The sequence below is a fragment of the Hypomesus nipponensis genome, chromosome 21, assembly GCF_054491055.1.
Source record: "Hypomesus nipponensis isolate SF chromosome 21, ASM5449105v1, whole genome shotgun sequence".
In the NCBI taxonomy this organism is placed as follows: domain Eukaryota; kingdom Metazoa; phylum Chordata; class Actinopteri; order Osmeriformes; family Osmeridae; genus Hypomesus; species Hypomesus nipponensis.
In genome coordinates, this window is record NC_140381.1 from 13,505,279 (window position 1) to 13,519,763 (window position 14,485).

At 41.6% G+C, this 14,485-nt stretch overlaps 1 protein-coding gene across 9 annotated transcripts in view; it reads left to right on the forward strand.

Moving 5' to 3' along the window:
- Positions 1-268: 268 nt before the first annotated feature.
- Positions 269-14,485, forward strand: part of LOC146238086 (mechanosensitive cation channel TMEM63B-like) — a 79,706-nt gene continuing 65,489 nt past the window's right edge. For 5 of the 9 annotated variants that reach the window (XM_084685281.1, XM_084685283.1, XM_084685284.1 and 2 more), the window contains exon 1: positions 288-584. The gene's annotated coding sequence lies outside the window, so the exon portion shown is untranslated. Of the gene's footprint in view, positions 585-14,485 lie in introns of all 9 variants that reach the window. The other 4 variants (XM_084685287.1, XM_084685289.1, XM_084685288.1 and 1 more) reach the window with 2 other exon arrangements.

A 14,485-nucleotide genomic window follows, 5' to 3' on the forward strand; every position in this document is an offset into this window, starting at 1 on the left:
CAAAACACCAGACAGCCGCTGGTGGCGCCCGCTGGTGGGACGCTGATTATGCCACCAGTGGACCGCTGTCACATGCTAGCAGGGATAGTATTCTTAAAAATTCTCTAAAATAAAATAAAAGTACTTCCAACTCATACATAGACTAACATAACCGGAGTTTCAATACATTCTTCCTTTCCAATAACTTACAGACTTAAATAAAGTCAGGACTTTACTTCTGAAATTGGAGCGGAAGTGTTATTTTGCTGCCACCTACTGTTTTGTGGAGGAAAAATCAATGATGGATTTACAGTTCCATTCGCCGGTATTGATAGTCTCCTAACGCCTTCTAGCGTTTTTACCGTAACATGTTTTCCGTTTGATAGCATTCACCCCCTTTAAACTGTTAATCATAAGGCAACGTATACCTGACTGAAAGTGTGTTTGTGTTTTTTCTTCTAATTCTAATGATTGAGTTTGTTTTCTAAAGCAATTGATGGCTATGTTTCCAGACATCGCCGCGGTAGTGGATTTTTAGGGATTAATCTAGTTTGGAGTTTCGCTATTGGAGCAAGGGAAGACACCTAACGGAATTGGATTGCCAGGTAAAGAAACTACGGTTTGATGCTATCCATCTTGAAAATATGCATGCTTTTGTCAATAGTCTGTTAACAATTTGGCGCAGTGCCATTCAGAATGGTATGGTATATTGCACTGGGCCTGTCACGCATTAAGTTTTATGATAGCTTGCCCTCGACCAGGGTAGTAGTTAATCACAGAATGTGTCTGGTTGTTACCCTACACAAATATTGGTTACTGCGTCAATGATCGCCTGAACACCATGAAAGGCGTGCATAGCGAATGCCATTTCGATTGTGTGATGTGTCCCAAACTCGGACTATGCATACATAGCGTTTTACATTCAGCATCGGTATTGATTGGGAGCGCATTTTACCGTTGTTATAGATTGCTTATTCTATTGTAAATCAATACGTAACGTTGGCCTAGTCTACTATTTTACATAGGCCTACAGATTACATTCATATTTGTGCAACCTCTGCCTAGGTTAGTCGACCTCTGCTATGGTTTACGTGTGGGATCCCATGGTGGTGGAGATCCCGCCCATCCCGCAACCCTTGTCCACGCGTCTTCAATGCCTTCTTTCAAAGTAGAATCTACCTTGATCCAACATATTACAAAATTCACATGCAAAATATGTGACAGGAATTAGTCAGAAGGCAAACATTGAACATTTTACAATTAATAGGCTATTTGTGTCTTAAAGTGATTTGATCGTCAAGCAGTCTGTAGGCTACATCATGATAAGTCCGTCAGTCAAATCTGCCTGCACAACAACGACAGACATCAGTGCCAGGCCGAAGGTATGGAGTTCACTAGATGGCATTTAATTACGCACGGTTTGAGTGATTTTGCGGTGTAATTTTATGAGGCAGAATATTCATCATCTTCACGGATTGCAAGAACATACGTTTTACCATGGCAAAAATGTGTCATTCAGCCAAACACCCTAGGCTACAGCGATAAGGCTACTAGTCCAACAGGCACATGTCTCCTCCACATTCTCCCTTATCTCTTCACTGATGCTCACCCCACACCACACTAAGACAACTACTGAAAACACAACAAGCTGTTACAAAGCAGAAACAGCATCTTGTCAATGTTGGAAAGTCTGTATGCATTGTTGTGTTATTAGCCTAATCCCCAGAGAATGGTAAAAAATGGGCCTTTTGCCAGAGATCGCCCTGTCAGGATAGGATGAGTAGCTTGGTCTGAATTTAACTTATTAACTGCCATTGCAAGGATTTACAAAGAGACTGATATAATATAATGGGGTATTTTTCATTCTGTTATGACATTTGTAAACACAAATGAAAAGTGAAAGAGTTGGAATGTATTGTATTGCAACGCAATGTAAAATAAAGGTAAGTAAGCTGAATTGTTTGAATGCCATGTTGGGGCTGACAAACTTTGTAAGATATTCTTGTTTTTGAGAATTAGCTGGCCTCATGTTGTATTGTGTGCTCAGTTCACAGGGTTTGATTGTATAACCTCTTCATATAGATTCATATAGAACTTTAATTGGTTTGTGGCTCGTTCAGTGTTGTCGTTGACCCTGTAACACTTTCCAGGATCAGGGCTTGACATTAATGCTTGTCCGCTTGTCCAGGACAAGTGGATTTTTCAGTAGGACAAGTGGAAGAGAAATTGACTTGCCCCACTGGACAAGTTAAAACTCAAACAAAATAAAATGCCATGTTACTTCACGTTATGTGCCACTCATTACGTCTATTTTATTGATTTTATTTGACCGAATTCTGCATTAGCAAAATACAAAAAAGTGGCTTCGTCCCAAGATCTCTACAGACCGTGCAGCTATAATTTAATTTTACACTTGAACGGGGGCTTATTACTCGAAAGAGGAATTATTTACTGTGTTGTCTCAGTTACAACTATCAGGGCTTGGAAATACTGTGACTTGCTTAAGTAAGAAAATGGCTAGAAGAACATCGCATTTCATAATAATTTCAGTAAATCAAGCAGCGCTGCAAGACCCAGTGAAATGTTATATATATATATAGAGCTACAGCTAGCTAATTAATGTTAGCTAGCATCGCTAACGACATTGGCTAACTCAACTTTGGTAGGCTATCCTCAGAATTTGCAAGCTAGCAAAATTTATACTATGTCTAAAATAATTTTGTAGACATAACAATGGCTTTTGCCACTAAATGTTGGTGTTAACTTTTTGGTGCCTTATTTTTTTCTACAATTTCCCTTTCTACCCAGCAGAGGCTGATTTACCAATAGATCCTCTAAAAGGTGTATACTTTACAGTTAAATATTACCTGATATTTAACTACGTACATGTAACCGATACAAATGCTGCTAATGCTTGCTAGGTACACACAGTGCCGGTCCTAGCACATTGTGCGTCCTATGCAAGATTTATCACCAGCACCAAATCGGGGTGCCGCCAAAAGTGAAGCGGCCCACCGGGAACTCTCACGATTACCCGCCCGGGCCTTGCATGTCACACACCAACATGATAATGACAGAAATTGACTCTTGCCGTGCTAAGACCACAGGCCAGGCCAGTCATCCCAGCTAACAAAATGACGTCCCCAGGACATTTGGGACGTCCCCTGAACGTCCCAAATGTTATCAGGACGTCGCAAGGGAACGTTTTTTTTAGGGTCCCCTGAAAGTCCCCGGGACGTCGAAGACAAACGTCCCCGGGACGTCTATGTAACGTCCTCATAACATTTAGGGGATGTTCAGGGGACGTTTGTCTGCGACGTCATGGGGACGTTCCCTTGCGACGTCCTGATAACTTTAGCATACCAAATGCAGAATCAATTTCTCAACCTTTATTTATAGTCACATTTATGCATTTAATGGATATTTTTTGTATACAAAGTATAAAATGCATATTAGCCTATAGTGCAAAACTAAACTGAATGTGTCTTAAACTCGACAAGGTAATTTGACTTCTTTATAAAAAAACAAAACTTTAAGTTTAACAGGCTGCTGCTAAGTATTGTGTATTGTAACATATTATGTGTATGCTTGTAGAAGAAAAAACACGATTTACAGTATAAACAAACACTATTCAAATATATTTTAAAAGCCTGAATTAATTTTCTTATATTTTAATTGTGTCAACCCCTACTCCTCCTCCTCGTCCTCCACCAGTTTGTCCGGAATCAACACCTGCAACATGAATTAGCTACAGTTAGACAGCAGATCAAATGCAAAGAACATTAAGTGGAAGTGTATTTTATCCATATGCTCCTGGAGTTATTTTTAGGACCGTAACAAGTGAAACGGAAAGCTTCCCTGACCTTCAGTATCCAGATATTTACAACCATCTAGCTAGTGCTAATCAACTTTCCTTCATCTACTCATCGTGAACATTGTCCGACGTAGCAACGTAGCATATCATTATGCTACTTTTCTTGCGAAACGTCTTGCTTTATTGTAGCTCTAGTCTAGAGATAACTGTCCAAAAGTAGCTTGCTACTCTACAATAGAGCTAACACTACTTGACTTGCTAGAGCTGTAGCCTTCACCTGTCCAAAAGTAGCTTCAGCTGTTTTGTATTTTCTGTATCCTTAAAGAGACGACACCACTAATTAGTGTGTAGGCATCCGATTTCAAGCTAGCTAGTTAGTGCTATCGAGAACATTGTTAACTACTGTACAAATTAAGATGATACTGTACGACGTCTCAATTTAGCTGACTTAGAAAACTACTGCCAACTCAAATTGGCTAGAAATTAATATAGCTACATTAATCTTCGATATGGCTATTTCACGTTAGATAAACATACAAATACATAGATAGTAGAGCTAAAGTTTGTATTAAAATATATTTACCTCAAATTCTGTCCTTCGGGTGGCCCACCTTTACAGGAGTGCGCTAAATTACTATCCAACTACACAAAAAAAACACTATTAAAAACACAAAAACAAAGAACTAAACTATCAACACTAAAACTTAAGTTGAAGATATATTTACACTAATTGATTATCAAACGGTATTATAGCTATAAATGAAGGATGCGGGATCAAAAGGTTTTGCTGTCTGTCAACGACTTCTTCACTCAACAACAGGGTTCACGTCACGAGCGGTGACGTCCGCGAGAGATGTGCTTTAATAGGCTAGTATGGAACATTTCTAGAGACACAGCTGGTGCTTGGATAGGCTGGATTCAGCTTAGATGTTTTGTTTCAGTACATCCCCAAATTATTTATGACTATAAAGTATTACTTTGCTCAAATGCAAGTTATTAGTACCATACATAAACAATTGATTTAATACTGTACAGTTTCCAGAGTGACAGTAGGGTATAGCTCGAGCAATTCACATCACAGAATGACACACAAACGAAAATCGCTGCGTTTCCCAGATTCGTTAAGAAGCTCTTAAGCGCTAAGAGCTTCTTAGGAGCGCTCTTAAGAGCGCTGTGAAAGAAGGACGTGTTTCCCAGAGTCGTTCTTAGCTTTAGAAGATCTTTCACTAAGAAGGAAATGTAAGATCAGCCTGACCCAGTCTTTACAGCCTTCTTAGCGACCAAACACTTACTGCAGCCGCGTCAAGGAAAGTTATATCTGACACTCAAAGGAAAACTAAAACCATGCGTGATGATAAATGTGCGCCCACGGCTGCAGAACAAGAAAAATTATAGCATAAGAAGAAAAATAACGATATACAAATAAATAATTGCCCATGTGTTCCTGTAGCTACATAAATAAAATGAATCATCATTACTATCACTCATTACGTTTTCACAAACATTCGGCATCTGCATAAGTTTACATTAAATATAAAAACATCAACAACCTTGTGGTATTTCACAGATATCAGGGAAACTGACAGGTGTAATTGAACTCGGCTGGAACCTCATCAAGAGATCGAGGCTCCACCTCAGTCTATAAATATAAGGCGTTGCTGAAGTCCACGCATGTGAGACATCATGGCTGCAATACAGCACATTCTCGCTGCTAATCAACAGCGTTACCGTGCGCGAAGCCAGATAGTTTATATAAATGCCTATGTGCGTCAGCACTTCTCCCCACTAAATGTGCTGTCGGACCGGGCTGTCCAGTCCAAGTACCGGCTTCCTCGTATGGAGATTTAACGCCTCATCACGCTAGTGTCACCACACATTCGGAGGGCAACCCGCTGCAAATTTGCCCTCCGTATCCATCGTTCGTCGGGGGGGGGCTGCGCTTGTCACCTGTAAAATGTTGCCGCGTGATTGTTGTCACAGCCATGCTGCACAACAAAGCAGTGCGCATTGGAGCAGATGAGCGGCCTCCTGAGGATGAAGATGGGGAATCATCGGAAGATGAAGCCCCCAACCTCGCCCCCCGCGAATCCCGAGCAGCACTCCACCAAGCTGCTGTCCAGACCAGAGAGGAGCTTGTCAATTTCTTTTGATGTCTATCAGCCCCTACCCCGTCACCACCAGTCACCAAGCACGGATATCAGCACCACCCTACTCCCAACAATAAACCCACTACCACTACCATCACACAACCCATATCAACTATCATGTATAGGGCTCAAGGCCATAGCCATGAAGTTAACATTGGGGGCAGCGTGCGTGGTTGCCTGTCGTAGCGTAGCACATTTGTATTTTTATATCAATATGGGGGGACATTTTGACCAGATTTGAATATTATGGGGGATGTGTAACCCCAATGTGTATTATGATTACGGCCTTACAGGGTGTTGTGTGATTCATGCGCTGATAAAGTGGTGGGTGATCAATTTCCTGGCATCGATTGATTTAGTTTCAACACCACGGCGGTGGACAGCTCCCACTAAGAGCTTCTTAAGAGGCTTCTTTGGCGAGATCTTAAGAAGACAGTTAAGAACGCGTCTGGGAAACACCCCTATCTTAGCGCTCCTTCTTAGCCAAACCCTTCTTAAGAGCCGTCTTAAGTCCTTAAGAACGATCGAATCTGGGAAACGCGGCCAATATCAGTTCGGAATTTAGATGGTTATGACCAACAAATGACGTTCTGGAACCCCCCGAAAGTTTTAAACATAATGTTATATCATAACCAACCAAGGACGTTCCTGGGACGTTCCTGGAACGTCCCGAATGTCCGCCGACATTTTTTTACATAATAACCAACCAGGGATGTTCCTGGAACGTCCCAAATGTCCCCGAATTTTTTTAACATAACGTTGTATCATAACCATCCTGGAACCTCCCCTGAAAGTTTACAAATAAATGTCTAAATTGTGACCTTTTAGGAACTTTAATAACGTCCTAAGGACGTCCTAGGGTCGTCCTAAGGATAACGTCACGGTATAACCTATAGGGGACCAAATAGGAACGTCACCAAACGTCCCCAGGAAGTCCCTTGTTAGCTGGGATGTTCCAAGCCAGTTGATACATGCAAGCGTTACGGTCTTTTTGGAACAACTGTATCTGCTTTTCTGCCTGACTTTTCAAAGTGATTACCTTGTTCTTGCGAAATTGGAAATTCGTGGTTGATGTTAGCATGGAGTGAGCTGAAGTGGCGCTGAAGATTTGAAGCTTTGAAATGCGTTAATGACGCCTGACATAAGGCAGAATGGCTTACCATCAAGCTTTGTTCAACAAAAAATATATAAACTCTTACACTGTTAAAAACATCTTGTGTTCATCTTCATATTTTTGTTTTGCTCAGCATTTTCAGAGCGAACTTGATACCAATTGTTTACTCAACAATAAGGTTTTCCCTCCCTCCAAGCTGAGCGTAGAGTTTTGTTGGTCCACACCAAACACGTTTTGCGTGTGTATTTTAGATACAAAGTGAATGTAAACAGACGTGATCACGTGAAAATTCATGTAAAACGTGCATTTGCTTGGGATGAAAATATTGAACTCAACATAAATATTGAACACACATACATAAAAATAAAAAACACAAAATTCGATATAAACGTAAGAGCCGCATGAGACCAGGCAAAGAGCCGCGGGTTGGCCAGGCCTGCTCTATATCGAGCTCCAGGGTTCTTTTATACAGGGCCCTCTGTCTGCTCCAACCTGAAACAAATAAAGAACATTGTCCCTTTGCAAGGCACACTTGGAGAAAGTTGAAGGTGTCCATTTGACTGTGTTTCAAGGTTCATTGCTTATACATTGTGTCTCTGTATTGGCCTTGAAGTTGTAGGGGGTAAATATTGTCCAAACAACCTGAACTAATTCCCCTATGATTTAAAGGAAGATGGGAAACTGAACAGTGTATTAGCATGAAGCAAATAATGCCAATATCAATAGAATTCCAGGTATTTGACTCTATGGGTTAAATCAGAGAAAGAATGGTCAAAGTACGGTTAAATGAAATACGCATTTAATAACTTTGCTCAATTACAAGGCAAACATGTTACAATATGAAAGTTTTCCATCTTACCTACTCTACCATGATCATTGTAAATCAGAGAGAAAGCAAGAGGTGAGGAAGGAGTAGGACAGTAGGACAAGGGAGAACTGAGGAGAAGGTCTCAGGAGATGAAGAATTCAAAGAACAATGCATTACAATTCCCTTTATACACAAGAACAACCAATCAGACCACATCTTGAATGGGGTGTGAGAGCCATCAAGTTGAGACCGTCCAGAAACTCCAGACTTTAGCATATGAGAGGTGGGGGCAGGTTTGACACCCAGCCTTACAAAGTGGAGGCCCTAGGCTCAGGGAGAGGAAGAAGTTCCTCTTTAGCACCATAGCAATTTAATCAATTGAGTCATGTTTGAAATGAGCACTTTAAGGACTTGTGTCTCATGTTCAGACCACCCCCAAGTCATTACAGACACTTCAATCACAGCCACATTTTCACACACTCTCACCATCTATGTTGTAAGTGGTAAAAAAACCCTCAAGTGTACTCCCAAAGCGCTCTCTGAGCAGGCAGACACAGTTTCCTGATCATCTAGGACAGGGGTCACTAAATGGCGGAACGCGGTCCGAATCCGGACCCAGGCAGCTTCCTATCCGGACCCGGAACTTTAGCCAATATACTATTAGCCAATGGACTTAATTCATTTTGATGGAACGTTTCCATTTTAACCGGCACATTTTTTAAAGCCTTCACGCTATTTATTACATCTATGGTTGTCCTAATAGATGTGGTTTCTATCTTCTGTGTCCAATCCAAAGATCCAATCAGGAGCTGGAATGGCAATCACGGTGACAACTCATTCACTCAACGTTGGCCGCAACCTCTGTGGGTAACGCAGTTTGTGTGTGTCATTTGCAACAATGCAGGCTAATCGATTTGTTAACAGTAGCTAGCCTACCTGTTCTTCCTCAGCAAAAATAATGACGTAACAAAACCCAGCAAAAAGTTGATTCCGAAAAATTGCACATTTCTGACTGACAAGAACGCATTTGTGTTGCCGGTGGGGAGCACAAAACCGATGTGTTTAATCTGCAATGAGGCGGTTGCCCTTGTCAAAAGTGGTAAAGCTAACGTGAAATGCCACTATGACACAAAGCATAGACACTTTGAACAAAATTACCCCCAGAACTCTGGTCTATGGGAGAAAGATGCCCAGGGGCATGGGCACTGTGCCTAAACCTAATTTTGAATGGGAGAAGTAAGGGCCAGAAAAATAAACCATGGTCCATTCCGGACCCTTGACTGAATGGAAATTTGGTGAGTGGACCTTTTGAGTTTCTAATTGAGTACCCCTGATGTAGGACTTCCTCTTGAGAAAGTAAATGGCCTTTTTGATCAATATTCAGCAACCACATATGGCATATATACTGTCGTATGACTATTAGTTTCACTGTTACCTCTGTATGGCACAGTGGGTGGTGGCAGCAACACACTGTATTTCATGTCACTGCAGAGAACAGTAATACATTTCACTCCTACAATATTCATAAATATTTGTTGAATGAACACGGTCACATAGATTACTTGAAAGTGAGTGAAGTGTGATGTCCTGTGGAGGAGGGCCCTCCAGTTTTCTTTGCCTAATTTTTCTCTTTCTGTTGGCTGCAAGCGATTTCATTGTTCTATAGGCCCTTTGTATACCAATATCCTACAAAAGGGACTGACTCAGGCAATTCAGCCTTGTACTTGTTGGCCTTTAATGGCCAGCAGGCACTCCAACGGGTGGTAAAACCTGCAGGGAGAATCATTGGGACAACTCCCCCCAAGATCAGTACCATCTACGCCACCCACTGTCTGGGTAGAGTGCACAACATTCTGCGGGACCTTCACCACCCAGCTCACCATCTGTTCCACCTGCTGCCCTCAAGTAGAAGGTACAGGTCCATACGGGCCAGAACATCAAGACTGACCAACAGTCTGTATCCTCAGGCTGTGAGGCTTCTGAATAGTGCACCTCCTCCCCCCTTTCTGCCTCCCTCTCATGGACAGTAACCACACCCACCAATACAATAACAATGAACTGGACTTTGCGTTGTTGCACAAATGACAAAATACTTCACATTTCTTGACTGTACCGCCCTTGTTAATGTTCCTGTTAGGTTGTCTATGCTGTTAAAGCCCTTCATAATGCAGCTAATGACTGAAGATTGTCACTGTTTAGAACACGTGTTTTGATTGTGCTAAAGTTTACACAGGTTTATTTATGAGAAATTTATTGGAGGGATGTTGCACCTTTGTATTGCACTTTCTATGTCAAAACTATGCAGTGTTTGAATGCTCTAAACATAATTTTTTGTTTTCCTATGACAATGACAAATAAATAATATTGAAGTTCAGTCACTGACTTGAGAAGGCAGTTTATCAATCCACGTTTTTTTTTCCTTTCTTGCGAAATCGTTTGACGTCATCTTTCATTGCCCAAGTACAGTTCCAATCCAAAGAAAACAAGTCACCAAGAATGTCAAAAATACCCGGAAATGTTCTTGATCTGCCCCTTTTATCTAGGATGCATTGGATGGTGACTTGGTCAGTGAGAGCGCATCTGATTACCCAGAAGTCATTGCCAAACACACACTTGTGTAGCTCGTGGTTTAATGCAACGGTTAAAAGCAAAGCACCTTCTTTTGCTGGTGGGATCGAATCCCACTCGAATCTTTTATCTTCTTAGCTTCCATTTATTATGGTGTGAATGGCTGTAATATAGTGCTCACTACATTTGTTCAGAATATACAATTATGAAATGAATTGATTTCAAAAGATATAGCAAAGAAACACTCAGCCAAAGGCTACACAAATCGCATAGGAAACAAATGTTTCCATGTTGTGTTACACGTATTTTGATCGTATTGTCTGGGTTAGCAGCGACATTCTTAGTATGAATTTTGTGGTGTCAGAAGGAGCTTTGATATCGTGGTAAATATGGCTATAGCCTCCAAACAACCACAAATACGTGAGTAACCTACATTCGGGTAGTGTCTATGGGAACCAGTTGATTCAGGAGAAGCCAAGTCAAAATGTTACCTGAAGGCCAACGTAGTTAACAAATACTTAATCAGTTGGCAAACTTTTCAGAGCTGGTATAGCTTGCTGTGTAAACCAATGGAATTTTGTGGGTATGTCTTTTTGCTCTAGTCCGATCGAATCCCACTTCATGCGAGCCTGCAAATGTTTTATTTTTTCTCCATTTATTTTGTTGCGAATGGTAGTTTAATGTAGTGCGTACGTAGCCCAAAGGCCTACTTTCATATTTGCCGCAGCAAATATGAGATCCGACTTGAAAATCGCCAGTAATATGTTTGTGAATTTGTGACGAATCTGGTGATAGAGGCAGACTGATAGGTGCACGCACAGCTGGGGAACCAGTTAAATTGGGAACCAGTTGGGATGTAACACCGGAGTGATGGCATCACTAGACAAGGTTTTACCAATTGAAAAACGTCTGTTTATTTTACATTTAGCTCAAAAAACTGTTTTGCGCTCAAATAATGGCCAAAAATGTTCGCTCGCGCTGTGCACGCTCGCATTAAGTGTGGAAGTCCCTATCTTGCATCACATCAAACCCATATGTCCTATGGGGCTAAGCCTAGAATGTTTACAACGTCTGGCTCCGCCTGATTAACACTGATCGTTAAGCAGTCTCAAAAATGGTATCAATATTTTAAAAAAATATTATCCCTTCCTGTAATCATGAGACCCCCCAGAAAAGTTCACTGCACCCCCAGTCAAAGCAGACTGCATCCGGCTCTGTTTGGTATACAAAAAAGTGGGCCAGTCTTGGGCCTGAATCTCCTGTGCTGAAAAGTGGCCACACTCCGGCCCTGGTGACATGTACAGTAAATCTGTCTGAGCAGAGGTCTGTGTCTCTCTGTCTGTCTGTCTGTCTGTCTGTCTGTGTGTGTGGTATGTGTGTGTGTGATGAAAGGATGGGGTGATGTTCACGTGTACCCGTGTGTAGGATGTGGCTCTTTGCAGTAACAAGGTAAAAAAAAATGGCTCTTAGTCTCTGACTGGTTGGCCACCCCTGCCCTAGCCGCAGGAGCGCGCATGCTCTCAGAGAGGCGGAGTTTAACTGCACTTCGAATTCACCTCTTAAAGGGAACAAATAGCGACGTGGAAGACTCGACAGGGGTTTCCACAGTAACAAGGGACTCATTTATCTACATAAATACGTTATTTTGTCTGTTACATTGAGGCAACGTTTGAATAGTTTTTTCCTTTAATCTAGGCTACCTCCATCCTTTAATCTAGGGCTACCTCCATATGTCCATTCACTGCGGGTGTGGTCTGACAAGGATGCCCCGTCTTTGCTAACCTCTCCCTCTCTGCCCTCTTACGTGATTTCTGTTTTCATTTCATTTAGTTTAATATGGCTTTTCAATTAACCCCTTTGTTCACCTGTTTACCATATGAGTTAGAGAGGGGATACACATTATATCAGGCCGTTTTTTCACCTGATATGTGTACTAGGGCTGCGCGATTAATCAAATTTTAATCACGATCATGATTTCGGCTTCCCACAATCAAATTCACGTGATCAAGCGATATTTAAAATGCGTCATTCTGTTTTAGAACGCTCCGTATCAAAGTCATTTTTTGTAAAGCCAATCTAGCGCTCCGTAAACCAATAGGTGCGTTCGACATCGGCTGCGTCTGCATGAAATGACAAGCGAGAGTTGCCGCTTGCAGTTGGGGAGGAGTTATAAACGGCTCTGTAAAGTCGGAAAATGTGTCATTTTATGTATTGGGCTATGATAAACTCTTTCTCCAATCTGTAGGCTGCAGCTGGCTGCGGCGCTGCATGGAGTTGAATACACCTAATGTCTGATCACGAGATGTTCCCTGCATCACGCAGCTTAGTTTCTAGATGTAGACGGTAGAGGACAGAGGCCCCGTCCACACTAGCCCGAGACGTGAAAAGGCTGGGTTTGCGTAGTAGGACGGGGTCCACGGAGCTTTTCAGATACGATGACATTCAGTTGCTATAGCATTGGGGGTAGCTTTCGCTCTATAGCTATAATGTCAAGATGAACATGGAAGGTGAAAGAAATATGCTACTCCATCTCTATAATTTATTTACCAGTTTAGTTACTGTAGCCTACTTCAGGTACAAGTATTATCACTTAATAGAAATGTGTTTCTTCTACGCAGAAGGTGAGCGTTGTAGGCCTACTCTGTGTGCCTGAACGATAGGGGGACAAGGCAGAGAAGACTGTTTAAACCAAACAAAGAGCGGCGATTCTGGGTGAGACCTGGCTGAACATAGCCTGACGTTGTCATACTCATAATTTTAGTCAGAATATGAGTCTGATAACTCTCCGTTGGGCTGTGACTATGGGGCGTGTTTCAACCGAACTCGTAAAACAAATCTCTTCACTCAACTGGATAGACCAACAACCAATCAGAGCTACGTAATATGTTGTTTGTTGAAAATAAATTCAACCCAAGTGCTCTTTCATGACGTTGTTGATTACGTTACTGTTGATCATCTGTCCATCATCGTATAAAGCCCGCCCTGGCAATTTCATTGGTCCGTCCAGATTCTGGTTTTATATAGTTTGTCCCTAATACGAGCCCCTCCAGACCCAACTTCCCGACCAAATTTGTTGGTGGGCGGGGCTAAGTTGGGCTGGCAGCCAGGCTAGGCTGAACAGCTAGCTGGTTGGACAATTTTAAAACACCAAATAGTATTGCCAGAGGAGTTTGTAAACAGAGCAGGGTGGCGGGAGGGAGGGACAGGAGTGGCGTAACCATGACAACGATTGTCATGTTCCGTGTTGGTGTGGACGGCAAACATTTGGAAAACGATATGAAAACGCTTGTGTGGACGAAGATTGTTTTTTATTGATTGTATATTTTGACTTGTATTCACATCCATTCTGCAGGTACAATGCATTGTGACAATCAAATTTGATTAGGTTAAAATCAACAAATAATCGTGATAATTAATCGTGATCTCAATATTGATCAAAATAATCGTGATTATCATTTTGGCCATAATCGTGCAGCCCAAATGTGTACCCCCTCCCCTCACATGCAAATTGTCTGTCCTGCCATCGTCCTATTTTATATAGGGAGTCAGGTGGCTGAGCGGTTTGGGAATCGTAACCAGAAAGTTAATCAGAACGTTGCCGGATCGATTCCCGGCGACGTTGTGTCCTTGGGCAAGGCACTTCATCCTACTTGCCTTACTGTAAAGTCACTCTGGATAAGAGCGTCTGCCAAATGACTAAATGTAAATGTAATGTGTATATATATATATGTATGTATGTATGCATAAAGTTAAAAGATTGAAACTAATGAAACAAGTTCTGAAAAAGAGTTTCCTTTGATTCAATTTTATATGATGGAATATGCAGAAAGAATATAATGAGTCTGAAATGTATTTTGCTTTATAGCATATTCAAGTTGTGCATCATGTTTTTGAAAAGTAACTAAGTAAGTAACTAAGTAAAGTAACTGATTTTGTTTTGAAAATAGTAACAGCAAAGTAGCCTAACTGGATTATTTTCTTGGAGAAGTAATCAGTAATTCATTACTTTTTCCAAGTAACTTGACCAACACTGCAATATCTACGAATATGTGGAC